Source organism: Sorex araneus, chromosome 2, assembly GCF_027595985.1.
Source record: "Sorex araneus isolate mSorAra2 chromosome 2, mSorAra2.pri, whole genome shotgun sequence".
Classification (NCBI taxonomy): Eukaryota; Metazoa; Chordata; class Mammalia; order Eulipotyphla; family Soricidae; genus Sorex; species Sorex araneus.
In genome coordinates, this window is record NC_073303.1 from 145,577,488 (window position 1) to 145,598,602 (window position 21,115).

General features: G+C 36.2%; 1 protein-coding gene across 8 annotated transcripts in view; it reads left to right on the forward strand.

Moving 5' to 3' along the window:
* Positions 1-21,115, forward strand: part of ZBTB20 (zinc finger and BTB domain containing 20) — an 897,756-nt gene that overhangs the window by 596,385 nt on the left and 280,256 nt on the right. The gene's annotated exons all lie outside the window — the stretch shown is intronic.

Sequence of the window (21,115 nt, forward strand, 5' to 3'; positions counted from 1 at the left end):
CTAGCCCTGGAGTCAGAAGTTCTGAATTCATGTGCTGTCCCCCGAAGCGCCTCTGTTTGGCATGATTTTTAGCTGCATAAAATGGAAAGAGGGAGAATGTTATTTCAATAACAGTAAGGAAACCGATAGATATGTTTTTCTTTCTTAATCTTTTTATGAAGATACCACGATTTACAGAGTTTTTCGTAGTTGAGTTTTAGGCATACTATCACCGCCAGTGCCAGCTTCCCTCTACCAGTGTCCCAAGGTTCCGGCCCACCCCAACCCCACGAGCCCCAGCCTGCCTTTTTTATAGGCACTTTTTAAAAAATTACTTTCATTGAGTTTCTGTAGTTTAAAATACTATTCATAATGTTTCTGCATACATATTGCCAATATCAGACCCATCGTGTATTTCCAAAGAACTTTAAACCCCTGTCTCTCAAGCCACATGCTCCCTCCCTGCTTCCCTCTCCCCCCCAGCCCCCCTCACCCTGCCACTGAACCTCCAACTCAAGTGCATGGATCATTTTTCTCATTATTTTTGCTTTTGGACCTTTATTGCTACCTTGCTGTGACTCTTTCAGTCCCACATATGAGAGAAACCATTCTATATGTGTCCTTTTGTTTCTGACTGGCTTCATTCAGCATGACATCCAAATGGACACATTTAAAAAGCACTTGAGATTCTACAGAAAAATTCTCAATGAAATTATTGATTTTTGAAAAAAGTTATATGGAGAAGGATTTTAAGTAGAAATATTACTTTTCCCACATACCAATTAATATGTGCTCACCTTCTATATTTTTCCTCTATTTAAAAAAAATGTTCTTTTAACAAATATCCGGAACATCCCTGCTGGAAAATAATCCTGGAGTTACAGCAAAACACACATACCAAAAATATCATTTTCTTTGAAGGGCTAAAATTTAAATAGGATGAACTGAATATAAACTAGTACACACAAAATAGCATATTTGAAATAAGCAAGTTCTGTAATGAATGATAAACAAATTAGAGGCTAGGAATTGCTATAAAAGATATATCGTCATGATGCCTAGAACCAAAGAATACTATACATTTAGCCACAATCCTTAAAGTATATGTAAGGATAGCTCAGTTTCAATATATACTTAAGTGACTTTCTGTATCAGATGAATACTCAGAACTGAACACATGTAAGTGACCAATCATTTATGAATGTATTTACTTTATGAATGTATTTGCTGTCAGGAACAGCACATGTTAAGCTTTTCCACAAGCATCTCATGTATTTAGAATGTCTGTTTCATCTCAGAATCAGCATCAGCCTTTGGATATTCTATCAGATTTATCACTGAGCATGAGGGACTGCTGCCAAAGTGATTTAAGAAACTTGGGTGCTTCTTTTATAAATTGTGTGATAGGATTGGCCCCAATAGACGAGGCATGAGCATCTCAACTGGAGTAAGACTCATTAGATACAAGCATCTCTCCTGTGGGCCCAAAAATTCAGAGGCCAATGATGGATTATAGTATGGCCTACTAAAATTATGATGCTGGTGAGTTGTTTCCTCAACATTTTTCAGACCTAGACCATTGGCAAAGTGGAGCATGTTGTTGCTCCATGATCTAGACCTCATTTACCTAAATATTACTAATATGATATCTTGCTACTTCCTTTCACAAGTCAAATGACTTGTTATTACCAATGCTCATTAATGATTCTTTTTGCTCATATGGCTTATTGTCTTTGTAGTGATTTCTGTTTCCTCTGTGTTCTCCAAAATTCTGTCAGTCCTTCCATACCTAACTTAAAGGAATCTTCTTTCAGAATTGCAATCCTTAATGTTTCTTGAGAATATAACTCATATGTATTTTACCTACCTAGCTATCATTTACCTATGCATTGATATGTCAATAATCCACCTATTTTCCTATGGCACTTGAAATATACTGTAGCACTGTAGCACTGTCATCTGTTGTTTATTGATTTTCTCGAGTGGGCATCAGTAACATCTCCATTGTGAGACTTGTTACTGTTTTTGGCATATTGAATACACCACGGGTAGCTTGTCAGGCTCTGCCGTGAGGACGGGATACTCTCGGTAATTAAATCATTGATAAAATGGGGACTAGAAGACGGATGGTGGAATATGGGAGGTAGTAAAATAAAAGGTGTCTTGAGTGGATCATGTATTCTGCTCACTACAAAATACGAATAACAGAGCCACAGAGATAATCCGGGGGTTAAGGTACATGCTTTGCATGTAGCCAACCTGGATTCTATCCCCAGTATCACATAGTCCCCTGAACACTCTCAGGGACTGTCCTGGAAGGTGCAATGCTACTGCTGCAGTTGATTGGTGGTCTTTGGCATTAGAGGCCCCAGCAGCACTGCATGCACTGGTCCTCACAAGAAATCTCTACATTGGCTGAGAATCCTTGGAAGTAATCCCCAGGGATTACTGAGCTCCACTTGGGAGCCCTGCCCCCCCCCCCAAAAAAATAGCAAAGGAAAGACTTGAATTAAATACAATATAAGCCCTTTTCTTAACTGATCTAGGACAAGGGAGGGTCCCTGGCAGCTTCCCAGCCTGCTTTTATGTGTAAGATAATCTGAAACAAGGTCGCCTTTTAGAATTTATGAAGAATTCTGGTTAATATGCCCATGATACTTCAGAAGATGGTAGACTACACTGACTTCTTTCATTTGATACCTGTTGGCACAGTGAGGCTGGATCTTGTTTCCTCCCTGAATGCTAAAGATAAGAAAGTGAATACATTTTACAAGGCCTTTGTGCCCCTGATTAGTTGAATCTGCTATTCTCAAATATTATTTGCTTTTCCCAAGGTCTAGGCGGCAGTAGGTTTACTTCTAAAATCCTATTATTTCTAAATATTTTTCACAAATAAAGGATACCCTGGGAGGAAAAATAAAGCATTAATTTAATAATAAGTCCTAGTACCTTTAGAAAAAGCAAACAGTAGGATGCACCTGATTATTAGAAATAGTGACTTTTGGAAGCATGTAGCTCAGCCTCAGTCGGTAACCCAGTACACTTGGATCTGATGAGACTAGAGTGAAAAAATAGCACTTCAAGCCTAGAGTCAAGTTTAGTTAGTTATGAGTTAAAGGTGAAGTCAGTACTATTTAAAGTTTAATTTTATTTTAGGACTTACTAGTTAAGTGTCGAGTTTCCAAGAAAGTAAAAGATGTGTATCCTGACCAAGAAGTCTTTTAATATAATGAATCTAGTGAAATTAATGCAACTATTGACTATGCATATAAGTAATCACACAGAGGGAACAGGGCACATATAACCAACCTTGTCTTACTGGAAATTGCAGATTCAAAGTTTTTTGTTTTTTGTTTTTTGTTTTTTTTTTGTATTACCTGGGGAATAGGGCCACTAGATGAAGTATCGCTGCAAACAATTCCATTGGGCTTCAGGACTAGAGAATAAGCAAAAAAGAACTCATGTTTATAAACTGCTGGAGTAGATTTGGGAAGTGCCAGACTGGGAAACTTAGGAAAGGAAAATAAGAGCATCTAAAAATGTTGCCAACACAATCTGCTACCGGTAAAACACCCGTAGGCATGCCCTCCACCAGACCCCTGGCGTACATGGAGTCTTCATCTCACTCTGCTAGGAAGCATTTTGTATGATTTTATAATGTAATTGCACAGTGATTTGATAACAGAAGTTAAGCCTATACATTTTCATAATCACCTTCTTCAGAACACATCCATTATGCAAAGGAGGGAAACTTGTATAGCGATAATGATAATGTTTTATTTTAGGTATACTAAGTGCTTTCACTTATATTATCTCATTTGGTCTCACAATAAACTTCTGAAGTAGGTGCTATCCATTTTAGAGGTGAGGAAAATGGAGTCCTAGAGAAATGTTAAAATATTTTTTTTTGAAAGTGAGAGAACTAGAGTTTTTCCTGTCTTTCTAATCCCCCATCTCTCTCTTTTTCTCCCTCTCTCACTCTCTCTCACACACACAAACATATAAACATAATAATAGATTTTTTAAAACCTCTAGATATTTTTTGTACCTTTGAAAATTTAAAAAATAAAACATTTTAATAATCCCATGTATATTTGAATCTTCTACCTTCCTATTAATCTGTCTACTATATTATGACAGCAAGTTTTCAATTTTCTAAGCCTTGGTTTTCTCATCTATAAAATGGAAATAATAACAACAGGGATGTTTTTGAGAATTAAAAGAAAATCATTTCATTAAACTGCATAAACCAGAGAAAGCAACTAGTAACCAGTGAGAGATAACACAAAATGAATGAGTATCATTATTTTATTTCAGTAAAAGCAGCGTCATTTAAAAGACAAGCAGTAGCACTAAGTATTTACATGAAACATAGGGTTAATGTTCTTCAGAAAGTGATCCCCATCAAATAAAATATTAAAAGGAGTTATAATCATTACAGATCAGTTGTCTAAGAAATAAAAGCAAGTATATATCACCACTTGGTGTACCTCCTTCAACTTCCTTAGCTTTAAAAATATATATATAAACTAAATACATTGCAGAAACATTCTTGTGTATCCAAAAGAACATTTCAGATTTTTCCAGAAAAGCTTTTAGTACAAATACACTCATTGCGAGACATGCTGAGACCACCTCTTCTCTAGCTCCATGGAGATCAGACGCTCTCTCTCAAGAGATGCCGAATACTATTTTGAGGTGAAACAAGGATCATGCTTTTTAGGGAACAATATTAGATGAAGGAAGTGCTGCATAGTCTAGCACAGTGTGGCTTTAACCTGTTCTTCTCCACCACTGTTCTGTTCATAGAAAACAGTGTGTTCCACAAGATATAAAGTAGAACTGTTTGGAGAAATGTTTTTAAAGATCTCAGCCTAAGAGAATAAATAAGATTCTTTTTTTCTCTCAAAGTAGAAGGGAGAAGAAACTTTTCCAAATGTAGCTGACAAAGTAAAAATTAACATTCGTTATTAATTGTGTCAGAAATTACAAGATTTTTTTAAAGTTTACTTACATATTTTCAGTGCCTTCAAATATTATATAAATGACCTGAATAACTTTTAAATCATTTCTTTTGGAGATATTTTCTTTAAATAAATATACATATATATTAAAATGTTGATAAAGAGAAAAAAAATTAATTCCTCATGTTATCTTTTTTTGTTTTGGGGGTCCATACCCCATGGTGTTCTTAACCACCTTTTGGGGGCAAGGGGACAATGGCTCCTGGTGGTGACTTGAGGCTGGGGACACTACCTGCAAAGCATGCATTCCAACCCTCTGAGCAGTCTCCCCATCTGCTATCTTTAAAGTCTGTAACTGAAAACTTCAGAGGAGAATAAAGCGTGTATAAAGATCTATTCATTCTTCTAATCAAAATCATCTTATATATCCTTCCAGAAAAAAAAATCTGTATATGTGCTTTTATATATACATGTTTGTCCTCACTTTAGTCATACAAAATAGATTGTGATTAAAATTGTAATTAAATGCACTTAAATGCCTTGTAACATGACACAGACCATGTAAATTGTCATTATTCTTTTTCTTTAGCAAATACAGACTATTCCTTGTGGGGATGTATCACAGTTGTTTAATCCATCAATGAATATTTATTGAATACTATTACTTTAATAATCAGGAAAATTTAATGCCATTTTTAATGTACGTGCTGTGCTTTAGCATAGGATAATCCAAAACCTCACTGTTTATGATATGGTCACAGGAGGAAAATCACTACGCAGATGTATGTATATATGTAGGCAGATGTGGGTATCCAATTAGAAAGTATTACCTTGATTTGTAATTTCACAATAAAAAAAAAGTTACCATATGAAATGTCAGTATGCCTGGAGGCAAATGGGATAATGTTTCTTTGTGATCAGGGCTGAACTGTGGCTTCACATGAAAGTTGGCATACTTCTTGAGAGTTTTAATGCAGTTACTGATTAGAGTGTCTGAGATTTTATTACAATTTCCATTTGAGTTAAAACTGATTTTGTCTTCAAAATAAAAGCCTTTTAAAACAGAAAATAATTATTTTATGGCAAAAAGCCTAAATTCTTTTATTTTATCTCTTAACATAAGAAAAGAAAAGTACAAGAAATCATTGCAAAGTTGATTCAAAACAAAATGCTTTTTGAATAGTAGAGCTGCAGAATGCTATTTTCCAAGTACCTGCTAATGTCCTAGGTACCCAACATAGAGAAAGCCACAAGTAGAAAAATAATTTATGTCTAGAATTACTTTGATGCTAGGAAAAAGACAATTGAGACTTTTCACAAAACTATATCGCTGCAGGTTAAAAACACTTTAAAAAAAACACTCATGTGCTTTTGAATAGAAGGAAGAAGTTTGTTAATTGCCATTGGCATGATCTCTTCATGTAAAATGTAAATTATTACACAACTCTGATACTGAAAAGTAAACGCACAAAGAAGTTATCTAACCTTGAAAATGCAGTGACTGGGGGCTGGAATGATAGCATAGCGGGTAGGGCGTTTGATTCCCAGCATCCCATGTGGTCCCCGGAGCACCGCCAGGAGTAATTCCTAAGCACATGATCCAGGAGTAACCCTTGGGCATCACCGGGTGTGACCCAAAAACAAACAAACAAACAAACAAAAATGCAGTGACTGTTTTTATTAGTTTTTTTTGTTGGGAGGTCCACACCCACTGGGGCTCCAGACTTAACTCCGGGCTCTCTGCTCAAGGATCATTCTTGGTTGGGTTTGAGGAATCATACGTGGTTCTGGGGGTCAAACTACGGTTGGTCATGTGCAAGGCCTTACCCACTGTACTATCTCTGTCGCCCTGAAAATATGGTTCATTTTAATGACACTGCACCAAGGTCAAGAGAAAGCAGAAGAATTTCAGACTTTTCAAAAGCTTCATTTGCATTTAAAATGCAGAGAATTATACATGATTTCTAAGGACACTTGGTTGATCTAGTTGTAACTATAATTCATGTCTGTTAACATGTGTTTTAAAAAAATGATTCATCTCATATACTTCCCTGAAAGGTGTTTTAAGATATTTTCTGTGCAAGAGGGAAGGTGTTCCTTAAGATCTTGTTATAAACCCACTAGATGTCACTGCTTTCAGGGTGACTCTGAAAAGAAAACTGAAAAATGACATCTTAGGAAAAATGGATTTCTTGACACCTAGACTTTTGACCTCTAATGTACATAGAGAACTTTTCACCAGATGTTTACTTGTACCTCTATTTTCCCTATCTTATTTTTAATATTTCTAAGATCAAATTTCATATCTGTATTTTAACCATATTCTTATTCACAAACGGTTTGTTGAAGCTAATATCTAACATATATCTCCCTTAAGTTTTTAAATGCAAAATGAAAATAGTGAAAGCACTTGAGTGCTTTGCTGACAGAATTCTTTCAGAAGTCTTCATCCGGCTTCCTTTGTAAGGCACTTTAGAGATGAGATGCACATGCTTTCATGTCCGCCGTATAAAAGTGATTTTCTCCTTTCTTTCATATCCTGCCTCTCATTCTGTGTTTTTTCTCCTCTAGCTCTTCCTTTCTCTCTCCCAGTTTCATGAAAATTCATTTATCTGTGACATTTTAAGACTCTGTCTGAGAGGTGTCTGGAGCTGTGGCCGACTGTGTACATCAATAGTTTCTTAGAATCTGGCACTCTGTCAATATTTGGGGGCCTCGGTAACCACATTTAAATGCAGTGCCTGCCAGCCATCATGCTCTTAGTGTCTCAGTAAAGAGTCCGAATGAATGGATATTAGCATGTCAAACCCTTTCACAACTGGCAACACTTAGCTGACAGTACGTGGGCATCTTGCATTTGCCTTTCTGTATCTTTTTTGTTTGTCTGCTTAGTTTGTATGATGTCATTTCCCCCTCTATTAACAGAAATAGGGACCTCCACGAAAAGACTACTACAGAATTGAAGTAAACACCATAATTGAAGTATAATCTTAATGTGGTAGGCCTCTTTGGATATAGTTATCTATACACTTTAAGATTATATTCTCAGTCTTTCTTTTTGTCTTAGTTGGGGATGTTTGAACCAAAGTTACAGTTACCATTTTTTGATAAAAATATGGATTTTTCTAGGTGAAGTTTTCATAATTTATGTATGAGCCAGTTGTGGTATTAGCTACATAAAAATACATATTAAGGCTGAGATATGCCCAACCTTAGTTTGATGATTTGATCACTGGTACCACATGACCTCCTGAGCACTTACAAAAGTAGACCTGAAGGTCCCCAAGAATTTCCAGATGTGACACTGGAGGTCTGTGAGTACCACATGGGATACACTTGTGGTCACCAGCATCAGGGCCTGAGCAGATGGCATCCTTGGGACCTGACCCTTTACTGCCAGCTGTAGGTAACTCAATATCTCTAGGTGTGGCTTTCAGGTCCATAGAGAACTACTGGGAAACACCCCCAAAAGTAGATGTATCAGTAGATTGGAAACATCAAACTTTCTAGGACAAAATCTATTTATATTTTCAAATTTTTCTCAGATTGTCTTCATGTCAATGAAATGTCTCATTTATAATTTAAATCATGAAATATTATTATGTCAACTTTTCCATTGACAGTCCTAGATCTATGACATATTGGACTTCTTCAAAGTTTGTAAAGGAGACCAATTTTCAGGCAATATCTAATTTATTGAACTACTGTGCACTCTTAACTCACATATAACTTTGACCAAACATTGTAATGAGAAAAGATTCAGAATATAAACTTTCAAGAAAGGAACAAGGATAATGAGAGTTTACCAGATACTGCTTTTACCTTAGAGATGTATATCTAATCTAAGATGTGCATGGAACAATTTGCCAAACTTTAGATCATGCATAAATCAAATAACCCATGTCTTCAGATATCTAATAATCTATGCTAAAACTCTTTCTTGATTCCTTATTCAAAAACTCCTAAATGTAATAAATTCACCCAGGATTTATATAATATAACATGTAGTCTGGAATTTTAATTCAGGTCCTTTACAGTTAAGTACTTACTTTCATCTGAGTTGCCATGATCTCCTGTTTGCCATGAAAGATTGTAAGATGGCTCTTGTTGATATGAGAAAAGAAGTGCCTAAGGAAACAAGTATTAATGCATTTCCAGCACAACTGAAGACAAATTTAGGACTTCAAGGGCCTTATACTTCAGAAAGAGTATGTATTTACTTGCCTCATAATTATGAGTCATTTTTAGGACTAAAAGTTCATTTGACCAGCTATAAATGCTGCCTCCAGATTTCATGTCATAATACAGAAGTCATCATTTTGTAAAATCCAATCAGTCATCATCTTTGGTAGGAGAAAGTCCCCTTGGGAGTGTTGCATTGAGCTAGGCAACATGTGTGGATGAAAGAATGTCACAAGGGTTTCAGCCACCAGAAATCATCTGGCAATCTAAGGGCAGAAGTCAAATTCAAAACAAAACAAACACTGAGAATGAAGATTGAAGAAACAGAGTAACACGGGTTTACATTTATCTATAATATGACCTGCATCAAGGGATTTGCTATTTTTGTTTCTAATTTATAGGCAATGAAATATAGTAACATATAGTTTCCAATAAAGAAATAAGTATGCTCTCCTGCTTCTGTACTCAGATCTGTTTGTTTGTTTGTTTGGTTGGTTGGTTGGTTGGTTTGATTTGAGTTTGGGGTTTTGCCTTGTGGTGCTTAGAACTTACTCTTGGCTTTGCTCAGAGATCACTCCTGGAAGTGCTGGGGGACCATTTATAGTTCTTGGGTTCAAACAGGGTCAGTTGTATGAAAAGCAAGCACTATCCCCTGTAGGCTGTAGATATATTGTTTTAATCTCAGTGAGGAAAAAAAAAATTAATGCCATTATTAGTCACAAAATGTTTATATCACCAAAACCTTTATCTCAAGATATAATAAAGTAAATTTTCAGCACCTTCCCTGGATTAATTAGAAACATTAGAACTGTCAGTGAAAGTCATCTGCTGGCCTAAGGTTTCTCTTCGTGCTCTGGATGCTGAATTTTATTAGTATATATCTTATCTGTTCTCTATTGTATGCTGTTTAGTGTTAGACACTAATCCTTTCTGGGGCAGAGTAAGAAACAAATGATATAAGAACACAGAAACAAAGAAACTGCCTGCAGATTCTATTGGCATTGACAGGAGGAACTTTATTTTCTTTTGGATCACTTTAGGCGTACTTTGGAATTGCCCTAAAAATGTGATGGATGGGGGCTGGAGTGATAGCACAGCGGGTAGGGCGTTTGCCTTGCACTCGGCCGACCCGGGTTCGAATCCCAGCATCCCATATGGTCCCCTGAGCACCGCCAGGAGTAATTCCTGAGTGTAGAACCAGGAGTAACTCCTGTGCATCGCCGGGTGTGACTCAAAAAGCAAAAAAAATAAAAATAAAAAAAGTGATGGAGTATAATTTTTAACCATATCTTTTTATTAATAGTAAAATGTTCTGTTGCCTAAAACAGGAAAGATTCTGGGAAATTCTGAGAAACCCTAGCAACTTATTCAGCGCTTTCTTCTCTGGCCTGCATTTTGCCTACTGATTGCTCAGTGAATCTGAGAAATAAGAACACAGAGAGGAAAGTGCTAAGGGAGTGTGTTTAATCCCACCTCAGTTGGGAAGACTATATATTCTCTCTCTGTCTTGCTTACTACAGTAAAGAAATCACTGCCTCACTTTATGGCTAGCAACAACAGAACATTTGGAGGAATTGTTTTAAAAGTATCTTAAAATAAAGGAAAATCCTTTGTTATGGAGATGAGCTTTTGTTGATTTTCTGTGATGCTTTAGTGATGGGCATTGTTGAAGACCATGGCCTCTTCCCTGCCAGGGATAACTAGGTGAGTGGTGGCTTTTGACCCACTTCGATATTATGCCTGAGTTCCAGAGACAGCTTTGTTCAGAAACCTGCCCCTCCTTATTATTCGACCAATAAATTACCATTTTTGCTTTTTATTAATGAATAATAAATGGTTTTATAATTGCTACCACTGCCTTCTAAAAACAATGCACTTGCTAGCTTTTAGCTTAAAATGACACCAAGTAGAAACTGTTAATTATTACTAAAAGAATGGTTTCACCACTAGTTTTATAAACTATTTTTTTAAAGAACTGAATTTCTGATGTACACTGCTAGAGTGGGAATCCTCACCTTTGTTCTTTTAGTAGAAAAGACTTTTAAAATAATTATATTCTTCTCCATATTAAAATCTCTTTTCCCTAATATTACAAAACATACATTTATGTTTCATACAAGTTTCATTTTTATACAACCTACCTGCCTAACTAGTAATCATGAATGAGCTCAGTGATCATTGATGTGTCCAGAGGTTGTTATCTTTGTGACTTGCTTGAATTATATGCTGGGAGTATAATGTGTATATATAAGAATAGATTATACCAGCAGAAATGTATGTATATATACATATATATTCATAGAATAAAGCTCTGTAAAAACAGATGTGCTAAATATAGAGAATGCACTAAACAAAAGAATAGATTGGGCTAGGTAATTTATTTTAGAGAAAGGAGCTTTATAAATTTAATAAGTATTCTGTTTACTAACATTGTCATACCTATAATCAAAGCCATTTAAAAATAAGTTCAGTATAGACATTCAAATTTTTACATGAACAGTAGTCCATGGCCTCTTATTGACTAGGCCTGAAGTTATTCTCCCACTCTGTTTACTATTTTCTGGGTGATTACATTTTCACATCTATCTTTGTTATTTCTACCCAAGTGAAATGCAAAGTTTGGAAGTGTGAACCTGACTATGACTACTTTAATTCTTCTGTGTAAAAATTATAGATATAAAAGTCTAACCTCCATGCAATGGTAATGAAACATAACAGGAGAGATCCATTAATTGCTTCAACCAACCCTTTGAAAATCACAAAACAGTAGATACTATCACAATACCATCCAATATTCTATCTTCTTCCTTGGCCCAGTGGGATCTTTGGTGATTGAGGCAAAGCTCTACTTATAAACTATTGCCACTTAGCTGAAAGAGGCTTTAATTTATTTCTTAACCCAAATAATTCTAACCTTTATAAGATAAGAACCTCAGATTTCCTAGGAAAGAATTATTTTCTTACGGCATCAAAATCAAAGAGAAATATAGAAATAGCATGCTATCTGGGTGAATCTGGGGTTTTTTTTTATTACTTTCTATATCTGGATACATTTTCCAAACTTTCATATCTGATGTCGTCTAAATTATCTGCAACTGCAGTTCAGGGGTTAAAAACAGCATCAGTACTAACTTAAAATTACATTTTAAGAAATAGTTAAGAAAGACTGACTAATTCACAATACTAAACTACATTAATTACAGGACAATAGAGATTCTAAGCCATTGTAGGGGAAACAGAGAGATACTATAGGAATTAGTTAAGACGCCCCTCTTGCATGTAGCCAACTCTGACTTTGATCCAGAGTTATCTGAGGCAGGGGGATCATTCCTGAGTACAGAGTCAAGACTATCCCCTTTGTCAAAAAAAATAAGGAGGGGAATAAATATAGTTGTAAAATACAATTTTTGGTGTTGAAGGTGTGAAAAGGATTCTCCAAGTAAGTTGATTTTATATGCAGTGAGCCAATATGGCAACAATTTGAGAATATGTATATCCTATCACTTAAGAGTATCACTGTATCACTGTAATCCCGTTGCTCATCAATTTGCTCTAGCGGGCACCAGTAACATCTCCATTGTGAGACTTGTTACTGTTTTTGGCATATCAAATATGCCACAGATAGCTTGCCAGGCTCTGCTGTGCGGGCTAGATACTCTCGGTAGCTTGCCAGGCTCTCTGAGAGGGGCAGAGGAATCGAATCCAGATTGGCCATGTGTAAGGCAAATGCCCTACCTGCTGTGCTATCACTCCAGTAAGTGTCCTTACTCATTTAAGAGTAAGGACAATAATTGAAAATGAATACTTATAGTACATAAAGTAATTCTGTAAAATAAAAGTTAAAGTTAGTATTTTTGAGGAACAAAAATCTTACACGTGGCAGTTTATCCCTCCCTCATTACTTATATGTAAAATTGCACATAGCTTTATAGACTTCCATGTATTAATAGCTGCTAAATTAATATGTAGCTGTATGTATATGACAAAATGCTTTTTTATATGAAAATAGTTCTTTCTCCATAAGTTGAAGAGTCTTCAAGGGAAAACATAATACTTTGTTTAAACCTTACAAGCATTGAATTTTCTATTACTCTTGATAATTTGATAAATGTCATTCACAAAATGAAAATAAAAAATGACTAGTTCTGTGGTCAGAATAGAATCTAGGTGTAGAGCATATAAAGTTAATAGAGAATATGAAATGTAGAACTGAAATTTTAAAATAACTATAATAGTGAGATGTCTAAGATGTGTGCAGAGTATAGACAGTTTTGCAATTTCTCCTGAGAATAGATCAGACATTTAATCATGCTTGTACAGAATTCAACAAAAATTGGATATGAACAACTTAAAGAAAAAGTTCTAAACCCCGCCCAATAAACTAAATTTAACATTATGTGGTAAAATTGTTCATTAGGTAAAAGTCAAAGACATTTAGATTTTTGTATTTTAGGAGGGAAAAAAAAGGTTAAGATAGTGAGTTAATACTAGTCTTTAAGCAATTTATGGGAAGTAGGAAATGCAATTTTCTCTTTTTTGTTATCTAAAGCCCTATGAGTAATAAAATATTGTTATAGTGCTGCAAGAAAAATCTTAATAATAGGCATATTTTGGTTGTGAGCATTCTAAACACAGGAAGAAAAGTTGTGGAACTATGTCCTCTGTAGCTTTTAAATTTAAATAGAGCAGACAGATCTTTTTGGAATGTTCTAAGTGCTTAGGTGATTCATATTTTTCAGGAGTTTCTTTAAAGGCTAAAATTATTCAGAAGAAAAACCTACTAAAAGTTGCTTGGTTTTGTAAATATGCTTGACCCAAGTGAAAACAGTCAGATTGTCACAGAGTTTTAGTAGTAAATTCTCAGAAATCACACTATATTACACTCAGTTAAGGTAATCAATTACCTTAACAGGAGAAGTAGCCAGGCATTCTGGTGAGCAACGTGGCCCAGAAAATGCTCTGGACCCGAATTGGGGCCAACAACACCGGGGAGCCGGAAGGAGGAGGTGCAGCCACAACACCTTCTCCAGATGGAGCCCTGGCGACACTGAGCAGCAACTAACAAGACTCCGGGATTCAGGACTGGGACACATCCGAGCCGCGCGGCCGCTAATGCGGCCGTGCGACCTTTTCTAAAACCTGAAAACATACAATCTTTTAATGGAAAACTAATTATCAAATGTTTCCTTAATAGGGTTATCTTGTTTGGGGGTATAACTCCCACAACAGTAGTGAGTTTTGTGTTGAAATATGGAACATAATCAAGGTGAAGAGAAAATGAAGTGAAATTCATCAGTTATACAGTTGGGGGGGGGGCAGGGGGTATACCGGGGATTTTGGTGGTGGAATATGGGCACTGGTGAAGGGATGGTGTTTGAATACGGTATAACTGAGACATAAACCTGAGAACTTTGTAACTTTCCACATGGTGATAAAATAAATTTTTTTTTAAAAGGTAATCAATCATATAACTAACCATCACATACTGTTTCTACCCATTCCTATGATATTTATACAAACTTATATTTAAGAAATAACTACTGAAAAAATACTATTGAGCAAAGTAATTAGAGAATATTATTCAGTGAGCTATTAAAAAGTACTGTAGAGGTTTAGTGGAAAAGTGATCATATTTCCCTCTGCTTATTGCTATCAATATTCAATATTCAAAGTCAACTCCATTACCATTAAACTCAAACCATTCCCTTTTTATGCAACTAAATATTTATGATTATTTCAGAAAATATGAAGTTTACATGTTGGTGGTATTGACTATAAAACAAAGGTCCATATAATAATGAAAATATCATTTCTATTTGAAAAACAATACACCAAATTTCTAACTTGCCAAGTTCTTCTCAGAATGCTATAGGTACACACAGGATAGATAAGTATTCAATTCTAAAGTGTGCACACAGATCACTGGAATAAATAGACACAGATATCTACAATCACTGTCATTCTTATCCCGTTGCTCATTGATTTGTTCAAGTGGGCACCAGTAACATCTCTCATTGTGAGACTTATTGTTACTGTTTTTGGCATATCCAATACGCCACAGGTAACTTACCAGGCTCTGCCGTGTGGGTTCAATACTCTCAGTAGCTTGCCGGGCTCTCCGAGAGGCAGAAAAAATAGATACTAAGTGGATGTATATATGATATACTATACATTTGCCTGGGACAATTTTGGTTTACAACTTGTGGTCTTGGTGTGATTATTTATTGGGATCTTTTACCCTGAGAAATATTTTTGGGCCATAAAAAAATTATCTTCATCCTATCATAACTATACCAATCTCAGAAAGAGGCTTTGAGAGATTTTTCATAAAGTAAACAAAGTAAGAAATAATGCCTTACTACAAATATTAGCCACATTCACATAAAAAATAAAATCTGCATAGACTGATGTGCATTTTTCTCATAGTTATCAGAACAGTAGAGTGAGAATTTAGCTAATGTAGTGTGAGAGAAGGACAAGGCAGAACAAGATAAAAACTCTCTTATTGGTGTGTGGAATGCGCATGAAGTCATTAAACTGTTAAATCCCCAAAGCTCTCAGAATGGAAAGGTGGGGCGGGAACTAGAAGCCAGGAGGGAAATTTTAAAAAGACACATTATGGGAGGAGTGCTCTGTACAAAGTGAAGGGTCTTGAAGTGGAATTGGATTGCCTATGAGTTGGAAAGCTGAGGATGTAGTAGATGCTGAGTGGGCCACAGTAAGCAAACTCAAGCAACATAATCAGACTCAACCACAGCTGGTAATGTCAGTCCATTATACACTGTGTTCTGAGCTTATGATTTTACATGTAAAAGGCTAAAAGACGTAGCTTTTTTGTAAGAATCTGGTACTTTGGAAAAACCTAGGAATTTTTTTAAATGTTGAAATGTAGTTTAAAGAAAGAAAATAAAAGGCGAACACTTTGCATCACCTCTCATGATCTACTCTGAACACAGACCACTCTGAGAAGAGACCAGGAATGTAAACGAAGATCTCACAGAGCTTATTCTTTGTCATTCTTTCAAAGAAAGAAGTCATTGAACATGTAATATTCTGAAGAAATGCCTCACTTAGAGGTTTCTACTCTTGTACACATATTCATTTTAAGATAGAGTAACTGGGAAGCCTGGCTCTCCAGTCTGATTTGCATAGCTCCAGGTTACATATGAATAAAACCTGTGGCAAAGTTATCATTAAAAAGAAACAAAGCAGAAAATAGAACAAAGGATGCATTCTGTGCAAAGTTTGAGGTTTAGAACAGTTTCCATGATCCTTGTCATGGTAAGAAATATGCCCACCCCTTCCCTTACTTGGAAAAAAAAAACAAGTAGACAGGTACCAAAAAAGAGGTTTCTTGGGAGGAAGAAGCTGGAGAACTGAGGGCTATCCACATGAAGAAAAAAAAATTCCACATATACGCAAGAAAATATGGATGGGATGGGATTGGAGTCATTTTTATTTCTTCACTTGTATATTAAAAGTAGGAATAGGTCAGCCGAGGTTAAAGGAATGACATCTTAGTGAATCTCAGTTTTCCTAGCGGTGGAAGGGAACAACATAATTAGAGCCAGAACGTTCTGGCTAGCCCTTTATATCAAATTCTTGATTATCTATATTTGAAAATTAAAATTTTTTGATAAACTGGAGTAAAAATTCTTCGGAACTAATTATGACTAGTTCTTTAGTGGTTGAATATAAGGCTTTGAATCAAGAAAAAACTTTCGGTTCTCTCCTGTTTGCAAATTTGTTGGAAACTAGTTCAATTTCTCTGTTTTATTTTCATGTCTGAAGGAAAACAATGATAATATATACATCACAGAACTATTGTAAAGATCAAGTTACATATGTAAATTGTGAAAAGCGTGTCTTGAAAATTATTAATGTAATTTTTATTTAGCAAGAACTATTATATATTTCCACATTTGCTGTCATCCTCAATAAGCTTTGCCTAAATTCACATTATAACTTTCTGACTGATCCCTTTATGTTCCATCTCTCTTCTGGTTTTGGGTTGCTGTTTTTTTTTGTTTTTTATTATTTCATAAATAAAATACTTTTTTTTTAAACATCCCACCACCAGGTTAAGTCCTCGTTTAAGGATATACTAAGTTGTCTGTTGCTAATTGCGCCTTTATGAGCCACTGTCTCCCATCTTCCAAATCTTACACTTCTTTATTCATTATGGTGTGTTTTTTGCAATGTTTTGAATTTTCCATAAGTTCATTACAGATAATGGACAAAAATACTCAAATCATAGAAATAATACCTAACTCTTAGAAACACTATTCTTGAGTTCTAAACGCACTCTTCATCTTTTATGACTTTGACCCTGAGATCATTCATGTCAGGTGAACAAGAAACAGGTGTTACTACTTTATACCTCTCTCCAGGGAGGTTCAAATGACTAGCCAAAAGTCAGTCAGTGACCGCAGATAAAGAATTTAATGAAACAGTTTTAAATGTTTGATCCAAAATCTGTCTAGATTTCCATTTACAATGAGAGTCCATCTATAGAGGATATTCTCCAGTGTTAATTTGAATTGTGATATTGCATTTTATCACACATGTAAAATGTTTTCAACATTTGGATGAGCCCTCTGGCTACTCTTAGGATACAGGGAGTGGGTGGTGTAAATTCCCTCCTCAAAAGCTAAAGCAGTCCTGTCACCAAAACTGTCCTCCATGAGATCACATGTCAGTGTCTGTAGCATCGTCATTTGGGGCCTTGACTTCTCAGGATCTACTCATCTTGAAGCATATGGCCTTGATATGTGATCCTAGAGCAGAAGAGCAAGGTATTTCAGGCTGGCCACAATTTGATTGACTCTCACTGGCTTACTTTGTAGTCATTCCAATAAACTAGATGAGACATTTTTGATGCTCCAAGCTATCCAGTCCTCAGACTCCATTTCATGATTCAGAGTCTAACTAAACAACTCAAGAGTGCTTTTGTGTGACACTGTGACCAAAGGGGTAAATAATTGCTTAGTAATTCTCTTTGAGGCAGAAAATTCTAAACATGGAGGAACGATTTCCCCTTCATGGGAGCCAGAAATCCTGTAAGTGCTTGAAATGGCATTCACAAGTTTGAATGGTAAACAGATAAAAACAGGAGCGCACCAGTTGCACAAGTGACTTGCTTGTCACAAACTTGTCATTGCAGTCATCTAACATTTCTTTCACAGAGCCCGCTGAAAAGTATGGAACAAACAGGTCCTGCTGACGTTTTGGCTCTGCTGAGCCTTCCTCCGCTAAAGCATCTGCAACATCTTCCTGCTCTAGACCCTTTATCTGCTGAAGTGAGCTGATACTGTAGATGGCACAGAAATGCTTAACTATTACATTAACAAGTTGATGACAAGCAAGTTATTCCTGCAGCTGAAATACTGCTGCTTTTAGCAGGCTGCCATTTTGACCTTCATATCACACACAAGAACCCAAACACAGCAAATAACTAGAGAGATACCAGTATTGTTGCCCCAGGCCTGCATAAATAAACAAGGGACACCAAGGGTTTATTTGAGGTGGTTCATCATTGGATATACCAAGTGGTGGTTCCTTCAGGGATGTGTTTCAAACACTTTGGACTGCCCCAAGGGTTCCTTTCTAGGAAGAAATGAGTTACACAGAGATTCGTTTCCTCATGCATTTTTTTTTTTTTTTTTTAGTGAATCACCGTGAGGTACAGTTACAAACTTATGAACTTTCATGTTTGCATTTGGTTTACATCCCTCCACCAGTGCCCATTCTCCCCGACCAATGTTCCCAGTATCCCTCTCACCACCCCCACCCCAATCCCCACCACCCTGCCCTGCCTCTGCGGCAGGGCATTCCCTTTTGTTCTCTCTCCTGTTGGGTGTTGTAGTTTGCAGCAGAGGTATTGAATGGCCATCATGTTCGGTCTATAGTCTACTTTTGAAATGCAGCTTTCAACCTGACTGGGTCCTCCCGAAATTCTCTACTAGGTGAATTCCTCCTGCATTCCTTTTACCACTCAAACATGTGTACACACAGAAACCTTTTATGTTTTACAAAATGTTAATAGCCAGAAAAGCATTTGGAAATGTGCTTCAACGTCACCTATAGCATTGGTACTTCTCAGGGTTCATCTGTCTTAATATCCTGCGTAACATCTGCTGCTCTCTTGGCCCCATGAGAACCTCTTTCCCATTCCACGAAAATGAATTGTAGTGAATAACCTCCTCACAAAACCTTCAAGGGCCATCTAGGAGACACCGCAGGTTAGTCTCCTACTCCTCAGATGCCAGCAGGGAGTGCTCAGACACTGTGCAACTTGAAACTTTTCATTTCAAACATTTTGTTCAAAAAAATCTTTTTGTGAGGTGTCCTCCTGCTCCGGGGGTCCTTTCCTGTTCCCTGAATGCTGCAGTTCCCTGGGTACCAGCTGTCTCGGCAGAGACTAGCTGTGACTTGTAACTGGAGACCGGTACTAGTATTGGAGAATTCTGCCTTTACTCCTGCCTCGGGCATCCCGGCACTGAGAACAGTGGAACATTTACCCCTCTGACTTTGGCCTTTTCCTCAAGCTGAGTCTTCCGATTCACCAAGGTGATGGGGCTGGGGTCAGGGAGGCTGTATTCTTTGTAGATCCCTCGTTAAGAAGGCATTCTTTGCATCTTCTCTGATTTAAATATTGATGTGAAAAACTTGCATTCTTCTTACACTTATTTCTGGCCGGTGCGCCAATGCTTTCATTTTTAAGTCTTTGGGGAAAATGATTATGATTGTTCAACCTTGAGAACCCAAATTTCTTGCCAAGGAAGTGATGAGCTTAACTTTCATTTGAATTTGGCACTTTGAACACAGTATTATCTCCCAGAAAAAATGTTTTACTCCTATCCCAAGTATCTCCTGTTGTAATCTATACTTCAGCTTTGTTACCTCCGAAAACAGGTGGGAAGGGTGTGAAAAAGGGTCCAGTGCTTTACATGATTCAGGATATTGCTGGGAAAGGAAGTTAAGGTCCTTTAAGGATGCCTCTCTATTTTCTGTAGAAGAAAAACATGTAAATGAACAATTTGAATTTTAATTGAAGTTTTAGTGACTTTTTCTTTCAGTTTAAGGTTCCTAATAGGATTTCTGCAATGATTTTGTTTTCCTTCTTAATAGAACTTAAATGGCAAAGAAATGACATGCTATTTTTGATGGAGGAAAAAATCATTTTATGGGAATTCTCTTTTTAAGTGCACATTTGGGAATAGATAATGAAACAAAAAATATTTTCTTATTTAGAGGGATGGTTGATTAGTGGATGTGTATGTTTTAAATATATACTTTCTGGTTTGATTATTATTTTCTGTTTATTTTAAGAAAGCAAGAAAAGAAAGAAAAAAAGAAAGACTTTTATACTGGAGTAATTTCAATAGATTCGTAGTTTTAGGGCTGGAAAGGAGCTGGTTGATTGGGCTATGACTTTTTATCACACTCACACTTTAGAGATGTGTTTACTGAGACGAGACCCAACGATGTTTAATAACACGAACAAAGATACAAAACAGACTTGTGGAAGAGCCACGCCGAAATCTAGGTCTGGCTTTCACTTCAGGCAAGACTCAGAAATTTCATTATATTTTTAAATCTTTATTTTAAACAAAAACTGTCTTATTTGAATAATTTACATTGATGTGATTATACCTAATAGGGCATTCGCTTTTAGAATAACTGGGACTGGATAAACCAACATAGGAATTTATTTGAACTTTGGAGATGTTTCTTCCTAAGCTGTATTTTATCTCAGTCAAGGAACCATTATTATGTCCATTTTTTTCTTATATACCAAATAAATGTTTTCCCTATTCCTAACTTGGCAACAACAAAAAAGTTCTTTTTAAATGAACCTGTTCCTTTAGCATGTATTCAGTTACGTAGGTTTTATTATAACATTTTGTGAGATAAATATATTTTTATCAGATTAAAAGAAATATGTTTCTTATTCTCAATTTTAGCCATGTTTGAATTGGTCCTTGTAT